Genomic DNA, 12187 nt, shown 5'->3' on the forward strand with positions numbered 1-12187 from the left:
AACAGAACATAATATTTGTGCAGTCTTAAACAACAAAAGAGGCCCAGCAGAATTTTCAATTATCTGACACAAGATTGCAGTGGCAACAATAGAAGTGCTGCAGTGCCTTGCCCAAAACGCTCATTTTGTTTCATCTGTCAGTCTTCTCACAGAAGCTTAACGGTATTAATTTCAGCATTTTATTTCAGCTAGAAATGACATGTTTTCTCTTTTTAAAGGGCACCAGCGACTTGGCCTTTGTTCTGTACAATTCAAATAACACTATACCTAGTGTGAATCACAGAGGACAAGGGGTTCTTAGCTTACATTTAACAAAGGGTATCTAAGACCACTATAAGGTACAACAATGAAATTTTACACTGGGCAACCATTAAAAAAAAAAAAAAAAAAAAAAATCAGTTATTTTAGGTGGGATAGATGTTTTTAACATTTTTTTCTCCACAGCTTACCTACTTACAATGCTTTCATTTCATGCGCACAACTAGTCATATCCTTTGAAAAAACAGTAGTGTTGCAGTGTCTAACTCTAAATAAACATTGCATTCGTGCTTCTTTCATTCATATTTCATTGTGTCAACATTTAAATAAAACAAGCGCATATGATTTAATAATTAAAGAAAAAATACATATGTTCAGCACAGTGTTATTCATGTACCGTATTTTCCGCACTATAAAGCGCATTGGAGTATAAGGCGCACCTCCAATTAATGGCCTATTTTAAAAGTGTTTTAATTTATAAGACCCACCGCATTATAAGGCACACTGGTAGTAGTAATAGTAAGGCAAGGCAAGGCAAATTTACTTATATAGCACAATTCAACACAAGGCAATTCAAAGTGCTTTACATCACATGAAGATCATAAAAATCACATTTAAATCAATACAACGTAAAAACCAAGACAAAAGATCGCATTTAATCAGAAATAGAATAAAAATAAATAAATAAAAATAAAACAGAAATAAAAATAAAACAAAAACTACTACTACTAATAACACTTGAAATCAGCAATGGAGATAAGCACAAGAGGAATAGAAAGCAGGTAGATTGAAATATATAGCCAGTTATGGATATGCAGTGCTAAACAAAAGCGTTTTTAGCCCTGATTTAAAAGAGCTAACAGTTTGAGCATACTTCAGACGTTCGGGTAACTTGTTCCAGAGGTGAGGAGCATAATAACTAAATGCTGCCTCACCCTGCTTTGTTCTTGTTCTTGGAACATGCAGAAGACCGGTTCCAGACGACCTTACGGGTCTAGATGTCTCATAGGAATCTAACAAGTCAAGCATGTACTTTGGTCCAAGGCCATTAAGTGTCCTTTGACTCACTGGAAGCCAGTAGTAGTAGTAATAGTTGGGGTTGCTTTATAAATCCATTAGATGGTGCTGCGTGAAAGGGTCATGCCATGATTAACCAACATTGATCCATATATAAGGCTCATTGGATTATAAGGCGCACTGTCTGCTTTTGAGAAAATTGAAGGCTTTTATGTACGGTATTAAAAAAAAAAAAAAACACACACTCAAAAAAACCCTCAGCTCTCATAGTTCAAAAAGTTGACATGATAGAGGAAAAACTGTTCAGTTTTGGATTCTGCATCCAAAAATGTGTTAAACACAAAAAAAATGTAACACCAGCTCAATTCATCCTTAAGGCTCTACTTGCACTACACTGGCATTTTATTGTAGAGTGCAAAGCATAGTGTGGCATGTGGCAATAAATTGCTCACGTTAACATCAACACTTTTAATTATCAATTGGATCGATTCATTGTCAGCATCAGGTATGCCAAGGTGAGATTACAGTGCCGGTTGGCTTCTGTTACTGATAACTAGCTTGGTGAGTTCTGACGGAAATGTTGGGAAAAAGGGACAAGAAAAGGACGGCCAGCAATAACCAAGAACTAGGGAGGAGAAAGCAATAAAACTGAAACAGGCCTGAGCTGAAACATTTTTAGTAGATGGAGATGAAAGAGCTGACTAAAGATTCAGTGACCAACGGGAACAAAAAGACTTGGGAGACAAGTCTGTGCATCTCAGCTGTGTAGCAGAAGCAACACAATTACCTTAGGCAACAACAGCATGTGGTCAGTGTGAAAACAACATAATAAGCACAACATTCATAATAATGATAATGTTCATAGTCATCTTGCTGAATTTAATTTAGGATCAGTATGATAGTTTTTAAAAAAATTGAAAAAGAGTGAACAAAGAATCATTTATCAGTATTTATTTTTTTTCCATGTTTTTCCCCCCGCTGTGTCTCCCCCCACTGATATACGTACAGTACACTAAATAATAGCAACGAACAGGTTGGAGCAAATTCACAATTTCATTCAATGTCGCCAAATGAACAAACTTGCTGTATTGAAAAGCTTTTTTCAAAGCTACTGGCAACATTCATTTCCGCTAAGAAAGAGACAACATGAGCAGAATCATTTTCCACATTCGTTTATGTATGGGAAGAACGTAGCTGGGTGGTAGGCCATTATGGAGTCAGTCGTGCTGAGAATTCCCAAAAGACATGGCGCCACTTTATACATTGCGATAGCTGTTATTAGTTAACATGGTGAACAATTTGACTTGAAATATGGTTTCAGTGTTTGAAAAATATAGCAAATTCCAGATGGGGGGAAAAATAGAAAAATTGCATTTGCTTTTTATGTACATAATGTAGTAAAAAACACTCACCCAATATTTTACTTAACGGTGCCCACATTGCTGCATCTCACTGTTGCCTTGCGTTATCCATCATCTTTCAAGAAAACAAGTTCTCCTTACTACACAATAGGAGTGTAATTCACCAACTTCATGAAGACACGATATGATATCATTTCTGGGGGTATAACTACCATATATTTGAAGATAATACAAAGACTGCCACAATTCAATTTCAATTTGATTTTATTCAATGGCCTTTGATTGGTTGAAAACAATAATAAGTAGACATTTAGTTAAATTTCAACTGCCGCAATAACAAATACAAAGCAATTTTGACACTGTTATAGCTGAAACATTTCAAACATTTGAATACTATAAATAGAAATCGATTATTCTGTTTCAGCACCACATGTAGGATTTTTTTTGTTTTGTGTAATAAAGGCCATATATTATACCATAGTAACTGAAGTTAAAATAGCGCCTTTAGAAGATGAAAAACTATGTGCAACTAAGTATGTTCTCAAAACCTCAAGGATTTACAATAGATGTGCCTTGCTGTGTTAACCAGGATTTTTGTAAAAATACTTAATTTCTGTTGCTGCTGCCTGGGTGAATGATTGTCATGCATATTCTGTAACGCGTGGCAGGGCATGGTGAGTGCATAAAAAGTAAAAAAAAAAGGAGCAGACTTCCACTTATGCACTTTTAATACACAAAAAATAAATAAATCCAGCTCAACCACTCGTCACTCGGGAGAGCAACAGATCACGCACACATGATCACACTTGACTCCCCAAAAAGTAGGTAGCAACTGAAGAAGAAAGTGAACATAAAGAGGCGCTATTGTGTGGTGGATGTCCTAAAGAACAACGAGGATCACAGAAGTGACCGTTACAATTGTTCCAATCAGGTACTCCAATTCACAAGCCATTAGCATGCCAGGCTAACCAATACTGTGATAGCAATGACAATGTATCACCTTGTTCACACTGATCCGGTGCTATTATCAAAGAAATTCAAATTTTAGTTATGTTTTCATCAGTTTTTTTTTTTCAAAATGGTGGTACAACACCAGTTGCACAAGCTATCGTAAATAAAAATGAATCTATCTCTCACGTAGGCTGTGCCGCAGGAGTTACAAGTAAAGGTGGAAACACACACTACTGAAGTTGAGACCCAATGCCTTTAGCCCATCACATTTCTGTCGAAATAAACTCCCCATTGTTTACAGGACCTTAACTCTACGGCGAGGACTATCGATGCATGGTGTCCCGTCGAACAAATCTATTTTGACACGTTTATTCAGATACTCCCAGTGATGAAACACTAATAACATTATGGCTGGCGGGGGGACAGTTTATGCGCAGTTATCCCGCTATAATATCAATATTTATCTTGAACAATAATCGAGACGCCATTAAAACCCAGGCGACCCTCGCGTTTACTGCGCATCATATCGTTAACTTCCTTATGCTATTATCTCGCGCTATGATCAGTATTCTATTCTAGTCATTCGTGCATACGTATTTGCTTACAGAGGTTAGTGGTCACAAGGCACGATTAAATGAATATACAGTGGTACCTCTACATACAAAGTTAATTCGTCCCAAGACCTTGTTTGTAAGTCGAAATGGTCGTATGTCGAGCAGGATTTTTCAATCCGAATCCATTATAATTCCACTAATCCGTTCCACAGCCCAAAAACCTACACTAAATCCTTAATAAATACTGCTGGTACTATTACAACTGTCAATTGAACATGGCAAAACAAATAAATTAGAAGTACAAATTGGAATAATAATATAGTAATAATAATGATAATTAGTGGTGTGACAAAATATCGAAATGGTGATATATCGTGATACTTTGTATCCCAAAAGGTTATTGATATGCTCCTGCCAAGAATCGAGATATCGTTTTAAAACGGTATCAATGTCTAATAATAAATACAGTACATAAAAATAAACCAACAAGTTGCTACAAAAATCTTCCACCATAATAGTGTCTCAGTTAACTCTAAGGCTGCATTGACAGTGCTCGACGCCCAATCCATTTAGACTGGGAATGTTTGTTCTTTCGAAATCAGAGCTTTCACAGTCATTCTGTCCGATTTTCAGGGCATTTACAGGTCACTTGTTGTTCATTTTAGGGCTTTTACAGGTCATTTTCTGTTGAGTTTGAGTCACTGCCTATTCATTTGGGTGATTCCCAGGTCACTTCCTGTTCTGTAACTCAAAATAAACAGGAAGTGACCCATAAAACACCCCAAAATCAACAGGAAGTAACTGAAAATTAACAGGTAAATGACCTTAAATAGCCCAAAATTACCTCACTGCCTGGCATTGGCTGCCACTACTGGCCATAAATGTTCAATGAACGAATGTTCATTCGCTGCCATCCCTCCCTCCGGACGTGTACTATTGATAAAATCAATCCAATTCACAGCAGTTTCTTTTTTTCTGTTTATTAGTTGTTTGTAGAATATCCTACAATGATTTTCCGACCAATGTATCAATAATCGTTGTATCGCCATATCGTCAGATCATCGTTATCGTGAGCTTTGTATCGCAAATCGTATCGTATCGCGAGGTAACAAGAGGTTCCCACTCCTAATAATAATAATTCCTGTAAAAATGTAATGAATCGGGTTCTAATGTGGCGGATGTGTTTTGCGTGCCGTACGTGAATGCGCTGCAACACCGAGTAATGAAGGTGCTGCTGAGATTATACTTTCTCTTTTATCGTTCTGTTGTTGCTGGTGTCAACTGCGGTGGACAGTGGCCGTGTTGTGTTGCACAAGTTCTGAAATAAATGATTAAAAACTTAACGAAGCTAGCGATCTCTTTGGCGATAGTACCACAATAATAATTGTCATCTTGACTTATAAAGACTGGCAAACGGAGGTCAGAGGAGGAGTATTGTCGAACTAGGACACGGATGCGCACACCACACTCAGATTTTTCTATCATTTCCATCTTCATTTCAATGGTAAGTTTCACCTTTTTCTTTTTCACCACCTGCACTAACATTCTTGGAACCGGTGTTGATTTCTCTCACAAGAAAATCCGCCGTGCGTCCGTCTTCTCGCAAAAAAAAAAAAAACTGGGTAACTGTCATAAATCGTCATAATTCGTGCATGAGGTCGGATGTAGAAACAAATAGCAAGCCAAATTTTACGTTGGATGTCGAAGAGATCGTGTGTCGAAGCAGTTGTACTGTATGTCGAGGTACCAGTGTACTTTAAAAATATTACTCACTTGCAGCAACAATAACAGCAAAAACGTCATAGTCAAAAAGATAGATCAACTGGACGTACATTTGACCTGTGATAACCCTTGGGGGGTGTGGTTGCCATGCACATGCTCAGTAGCGCTTTGGCGAGGTAGGGCGTAAGTAAAAGTAAAAGTAGTCATCCAAAAAAATCTACTCAAGTACAAGTAAAAAAGTATGTGATGAAAAAAAAAATACTCAGTGAGTAACATTGTGAGTAACTGCTTACAAAGTTTGCTATTTCTTTTTCTCAGCACAAAGTTATCGATATGAACTGTGATTATTATACTTTACTATAAACTTTTACATCACCACAATAAGCCAAAGAACTACTAAAAAAATCAGGCAAGAGAAAAAAATCAACAGACCTGAAGCATCATTCGTCCAAAGAGCTTGAGTGTAATACTCTTTTGGAGAAAATAGTTCCTCGTTTGAATAGCTGAATGGTGAATAGTTCTTTCATAGTTCCTGTTATGAAACTAAAAGTGAAATGCAGTACTCATGTTTGGTGGGCATTGAGTTGGCAGGGGACAGCCCAGCAGCTGGCTGATCGGCGACAAATCGGGAGACGAGGTCTGTAAAAAAACGCTCATCTCCACCTGATCCGCTATGGGAGGACCCCAAATGGGCACTGAATTGAAGCATATTATTGAGACGTAGTTTGAAGATTCAAGAAAAATGTGTGGAAAACAACAAGAGCAGAAATGCCACGTCGTGATCGTCCGCCTCCATTATTTATGATGCTGTCATGCTGCACTAAAAACAGCGACGGCATTACGTCCCTTCCTGAGTATCCAAATGTTGTACGGAGACAGCAGTCCATATTAGGCGGCGCGTAGGCTGCGGGTAACATTACCCGCCTACATTATCCATCTAACAACTAATCCGGATAAGAGGCATACTAATGTAGCCGACATACCATATTCTCCAACTAATTACACGTTTAAGGCCATTATCCGTCCTAGTGTAGACGTAGCCTGAGAAATACATTTTTCTCCAAAAGTTACTCAAGTAAATGTAGCGGAGTAAATGTAACACGTTACTACCCACCTCTGCGCTTTGGATTTCAATTGGACGGGGAACACAAATCGACAGAACACTAGTTCGACATGCTGTGTCCTCGGCCACAGCAACACTCATTCAATGCTCGCTAATTAGACAAGTTGGAGGAGGCAGTAACTCGTCATTTGGTCGGTTTACCAACTACCATTTACTCACAAAGAAATAGGTGACACCGAACAGGAAGATTCAGTCAGCCACAATTAGAATAAAGCAACTGTGGCCAAAGTTCATTATGTCTGTGTGGGGGTGGAGGGTAAGTGCGGAGTAATGGGTGGAGAGAGGGAAGGTAAAAAAAAGTCAGAAGTCACATACTCTACACAACTGTTAGCACATTTAAGGTTGGCAAAGCTTAGTTACGGGTTAGTCTAGCAAATTTTCTTATTTTGTATTTGTTTGACTCTACTGTTAAAACCCAATTCAAAAATAACAATGACCGACCGGACTGATCTCTAAATGGTTCATTTACCTAGAGACAAGAAAAGCATATCTGAAAAGCTTGCATGCCCTCTAGGAACTAACTTGTACAAATAACTCCACAATTAATTAATGTAATATTATTCAGCACTGAGAGAAACCAGGCTCCAATGATTGAAGTGTGTACATCGCAAGAATATACCGATCAAATGTCATTGTGATTAGTTCATGCATAATGGAGTAGCAATTTTAGTGTCCTCACCAAAAAGTATAAATTGAGTGACCTTGAGACCTCCCTCTGCACTGTCGTAAAAATCGCTGTCAAAAAAAAAAAAAAAATCCACTAAGCGATAACTTGTTGCTCAAACAAGCAGGAGTGTGCAACAACACACTACGGGCTGAAGGATGCGCACGCATACCCTCTATTGGCTAACTAGTAACCTACAGGCAACGCAAGCAATCACACACACAGTCCGCAATTAATTAATCAGCCCTGATAAACGGAATATTGATAGAAAATGGTCCATGCTACATTGCTACCAAGTTTCAAGACAATCACTTCACAAGTGATGGAGAAGTAGGATTTCATTGTTAGATTACAGAAGAAGAAGAAAAAGAACAAACATTCAGCCTGTAAAAACTGTTAATTTAGGACACTCATAAGAACCTCATATGAATTCCAGCAGTGTTGCAATGGACACAATCTTGCTTCAGAGAAGGGAAATGGATTTTAAAAACGAAATGGAACAAACCCCGTTTTGACTTCAGTAGATGGACTTTGCTGATCAATTGGCATAAAAATGATTTCCATTGAATATAACAATAGGTCGACTGTAGGTTATTTTCACTGTGCAAGAGACCAGAATAAGCGACACTTGGAGGTCATTGTGAAGCCAAGCATTTCATATTCCTTTTCTAAATTCAAGCAGCATTGACAGGTCTGGGCAGGTCACTCTGCCTGAGATTATAGACTTCTTGGGCAAATCAGGGGAGAAAGAGATAGCCAGACAGAAGAGTGTGCAGAAGGTGAACAGTCTGACAGACAGGGGTGTATTCCAAGAATCCTGTCACTTGGATTATCTTGCAAATGTCTTTATTCGGTGGTTTGAAAATGATTGGCAGGTGTTCATGGTGGTAAATGAAGTGACAAAATTTCGAAGAAACTGTCTTGTCTCATTCAAATCAACTACACAATCTTATCTGCACTCGAGTCACCAAAGTGTAGTGTATGTGAGCAGAGCGTCTGTAGCAGACTTTCAATCTTTCAATGGTATTTTGTACAAAACTAATCATAATTGTAATAACATCCCCTAATTATAATGCCTCTAAGCCCCTAACCAATAATTATGACATGAAGGCACAGTTTAAGGTGGCAAAATGCTGTGGTTTGTTCACAGTACGTCCGATAACTTTCTTTTACATTTTAGTTTACTTTCTTTCCGGACTAATATTTGTTGTGCAATATCAGCATTCTGTTGTTAAATAATAAAAAGTTTTTCAAAATATTATTTATGCCTATTTATAATCTTTTTTGCTTCAGCCATTTTTATCTGGAGGGATCATCATACAGCACAGACAGCCGAATTAATAACACATTATTTTCTTTAGTCCACATATCTGTGGTCATTGCCTTTGCGTTACATGGTTGGTCCAATTTCATATTATTAACTGCCTCTAGTGGTTAAGATTACAGATGGGTCCGAAAATTCGATGCCAAAAACTTTCATCCGAAAGCATTTTCAGCTTTTGGTAAAAATACCAAAAGTTTACCACCGCATAGTGTGAAGAGCCGTAGTCCTCTTGTGATGACGTAATCAAAACAGAGCGAGCCAACTCTACTGGCTCACGGCCAACATGTCCACAGTTTGAAAGTATTTTGAGGAATCAAAGAAATATATAAATTCTTAAGTGCAGGAAAATAAGTTTGCTTCAACACTGCTACACGCTCGTGCGTGAGTAGTTTGGAGTTTAATCAAGCAAATACCCGGTAGTATATACTGGACTGTCTCAGGAAATTAGAATACACAATATTCTAATTTTTTGAGACAGTCCTGTGTATATATACAGGACTGTCTCAGGAAATTAGAATACACAATATGAGACAGTCAGGAAATTAGAATATTGTGTATTCTAATTTCCTGAGACAGTCCTGTATATATACACAGGACTGTCTCAAAAAATTAGAATATTGTGTATTCTAATTTTCTGAGACAGTCCAGTATATATAAAGTAGTATTCAAATACATACATGTGCGTTTGTTGTGGTTTAGTGCAATATGTTTATAGCATGACCACTCCCTCCTTTTGTCACATTTTTTCTGCGACTTCCACACCCCCTCTGCAAGTCGCCGTTTAATCTAGCCGAAAGAAACTTTGTGCGGCTTCGTCGCCGCTAGAACTCGCCCACTCGCGTGGCTCTTCAATGATTCCACTTGTTGCACAAGAAAACAGTCTTATTTTAAGGAGTAGGAGAGATTGCAATACCATGTAAAGAGCTTTACTACTATCGGCAAGAAAGGAATAGTATTTTTGTTGTTGTTGTGAACCACAGTTCCACTGAAACCCACATCGAGATCTCATTTAGCTCAGCAATTGGAGGCGTGAGACCCATTTTTCAAGAGTCCCAAACTTTCAAGAAAATGCATTCATCAAGGTTTCATCGGCTGTGACATGTGTGTCTATGTCCACCGAACAGAATGCTATGACGATGCTTGCGCCTCTGCTATGGGACGTGTTCAGATTGCGCCACAAAACACTCAAACACTGGGGTTTCAGAATCGGCACCTTTCAAACTAAATTTCTCGAGCCTCCGGGGTTGTAGAACCACTGCTAAGGCAAGGGGAATTAATCGGAAAATAAGGGAAGTTTTTTTTTTTTTTTTTTTTTTTTTTTTTGGCCTTTCTGGTTTTCAGCCAAGTGTTTTCAATATTTGGTTTTCGGTTTCGGCCAAAAATTTTGCTTTCGGAACATGCCTAGTTCAGAAGCTTATTTTCAAATTGTTTGATCTACTGACGTTAAAATCAGGTAAAGACTGAATTTTGAATGAATTCAGATGAGGAAGAAATTATTGTATTATGTTGCATTTTAGGTAAGCAGTTTTGCCTCAGTGATTTGAGTTTTTTTCTCTTTAATATGAGGTCAACAGTACAGTAGGGTAGTGTTCCTCCCTGGATGCCCACTGTCATGTGCTTAAAAAGACTGGTTGGTTTATACTTCAATATCATCTCTGTCATCCCAATATACTTGCTCTGACTACACACTGCCATTAAGCTGTAAATCCTCTTACCAAAGAGGCTATTAGAACATTTAAGGTGTCTACGTAATGGTCTTAATCTCCTCCCATGGGCCAGATGTTGAGATGAAGGCTTCTGTTTGCTCACAGTTCTCCATGCAATATTTACATACACCTAATTGCCCAGGCGAGCTCTGGACACGATTCTTCACCATCGTCATATTGTTTTTAATGGATAATTCAAAATCATCTTGTCTCCATTTCTTGGCGGGCAAGTAGTTAGAAGATAATGGCATCAGATATGATCAGAATTTTAAAAAAGAGGCCATGTTTAAAGTATGCATCTGATAACAGCGATAAATGAGAAAGGTACTCAATCAATTGCAGCCAAAGTGGAAAAACAGTGCAACATTCAATTAAACACCCAGAATGAAATGCCCCACAGGTTGCACATTTTTTTAGGGAAACATTAAAAGAGAATAGGACTTCCAATGACATTCAAAAACAGTTGCTTTTTTTTTTTATATATATATATATATATATATATATATATATGTTTTCTCCAATATTTCTTATGTTTCCTAAGAAACTTTAAAACCAGAGTTGTCCGATAATGACTTTTTAACCGATATCCCGAGATTGTCCAACTGCAAAAATCTAATACCAATACATACGGCCATTGGCTTAACATCCTTATTACAGTGGTACATTGTCATACGTTCGCTTCGACACGCGATCTTTTCGACATCCAACGTAAAATTCGACTCTCCATTAGTTTCTACATTCGACTACATGCTGGAAACATGACGACATGACAGCACCGCAGACGAACGCACGGCGGATTTTCTTGTGTAAAAAATCGACACAGGTTTCAAAAAGGTTGGTACAGGTGGTGAAACAAGGAAAAGGTGATGTTTACCTTTGAAATGAAGAGGAAAATTATAGAAAAATATGAGCGCGGGGTGCTCATCCGTGAACTGGCTCAACAATACATCTCCACAGTCGTCCTCTGACCACCGTTCGTCAGTCTTTATAAGTTAAGTTGATAATTATTATTGCGGTAACATCGCCAAAGAAATCGTATTTAAAGGATTTAGTGAAGGTTTTTGGGCTGTGGAACAATTTAATGGAATTATAATGTATTTTTATTGGAAAATCCTGCTCGACATACGAATATTTCGACTTACAAACAAGGTCCTGGAACGAATTAACTTCGTATGTAGAGGTACCACTGCATCTTTCAAACATTTATTGTTCTTTTATTTTTTTGCGCTATCAATGCAAATGCTCTGCTCAAATAACAAATCCCAAGTATCTTAGTTTGGAGACATCTAATCAAAGGTGGATAGATTAGGCAAACATTTTACTCAAGAGGAGCATTGCTTCGAAATGATATTACTCGAGTAAAAGTAGAGTAAGTTTTTTTTTCCTCAGCACAACTTCATCTATAAGAACTGTTATTATTATACTGGACTTTCGCCCAGTGGTCTCCAACCTTTTTTGGTCCACGGACCAGTGTGATATGGGTCTTTTTTGAACATTAAGTGGAGGG

At 37.9% G+C, this 12187-nt stretch overlaps 1 protein-coding gene across 7 annotated transcripts in view; it reads left to right on the top strand.

Moving 5' to 3' along the window:
* agrn (agrin) overlaps positions 1–12187 on the top strand; it is a 526155-nt gene that overhangs the window by 271535 nt on the left and 242433 nt on the right. The gene's annotated exons all lie outside the window — the stretch shown is intronic.

This window comes from Corythoichthys intestinalis, chromosome 2, assembly GCF_030265065.1.
Source record: "Corythoichthys intestinalis isolate RoL2023-P3 chromosome 2, ASM3026506v1, whole genome shotgun sequence".
In the NCBI taxonomy this organism is placed as follows: domain Eukaryota; kingdom Metazoa; phylum Chordata; class Actinopteri; order Syngnathiformes; family Syngnathidae; genus Corythoichthys; species Corythoichthys intestinalis.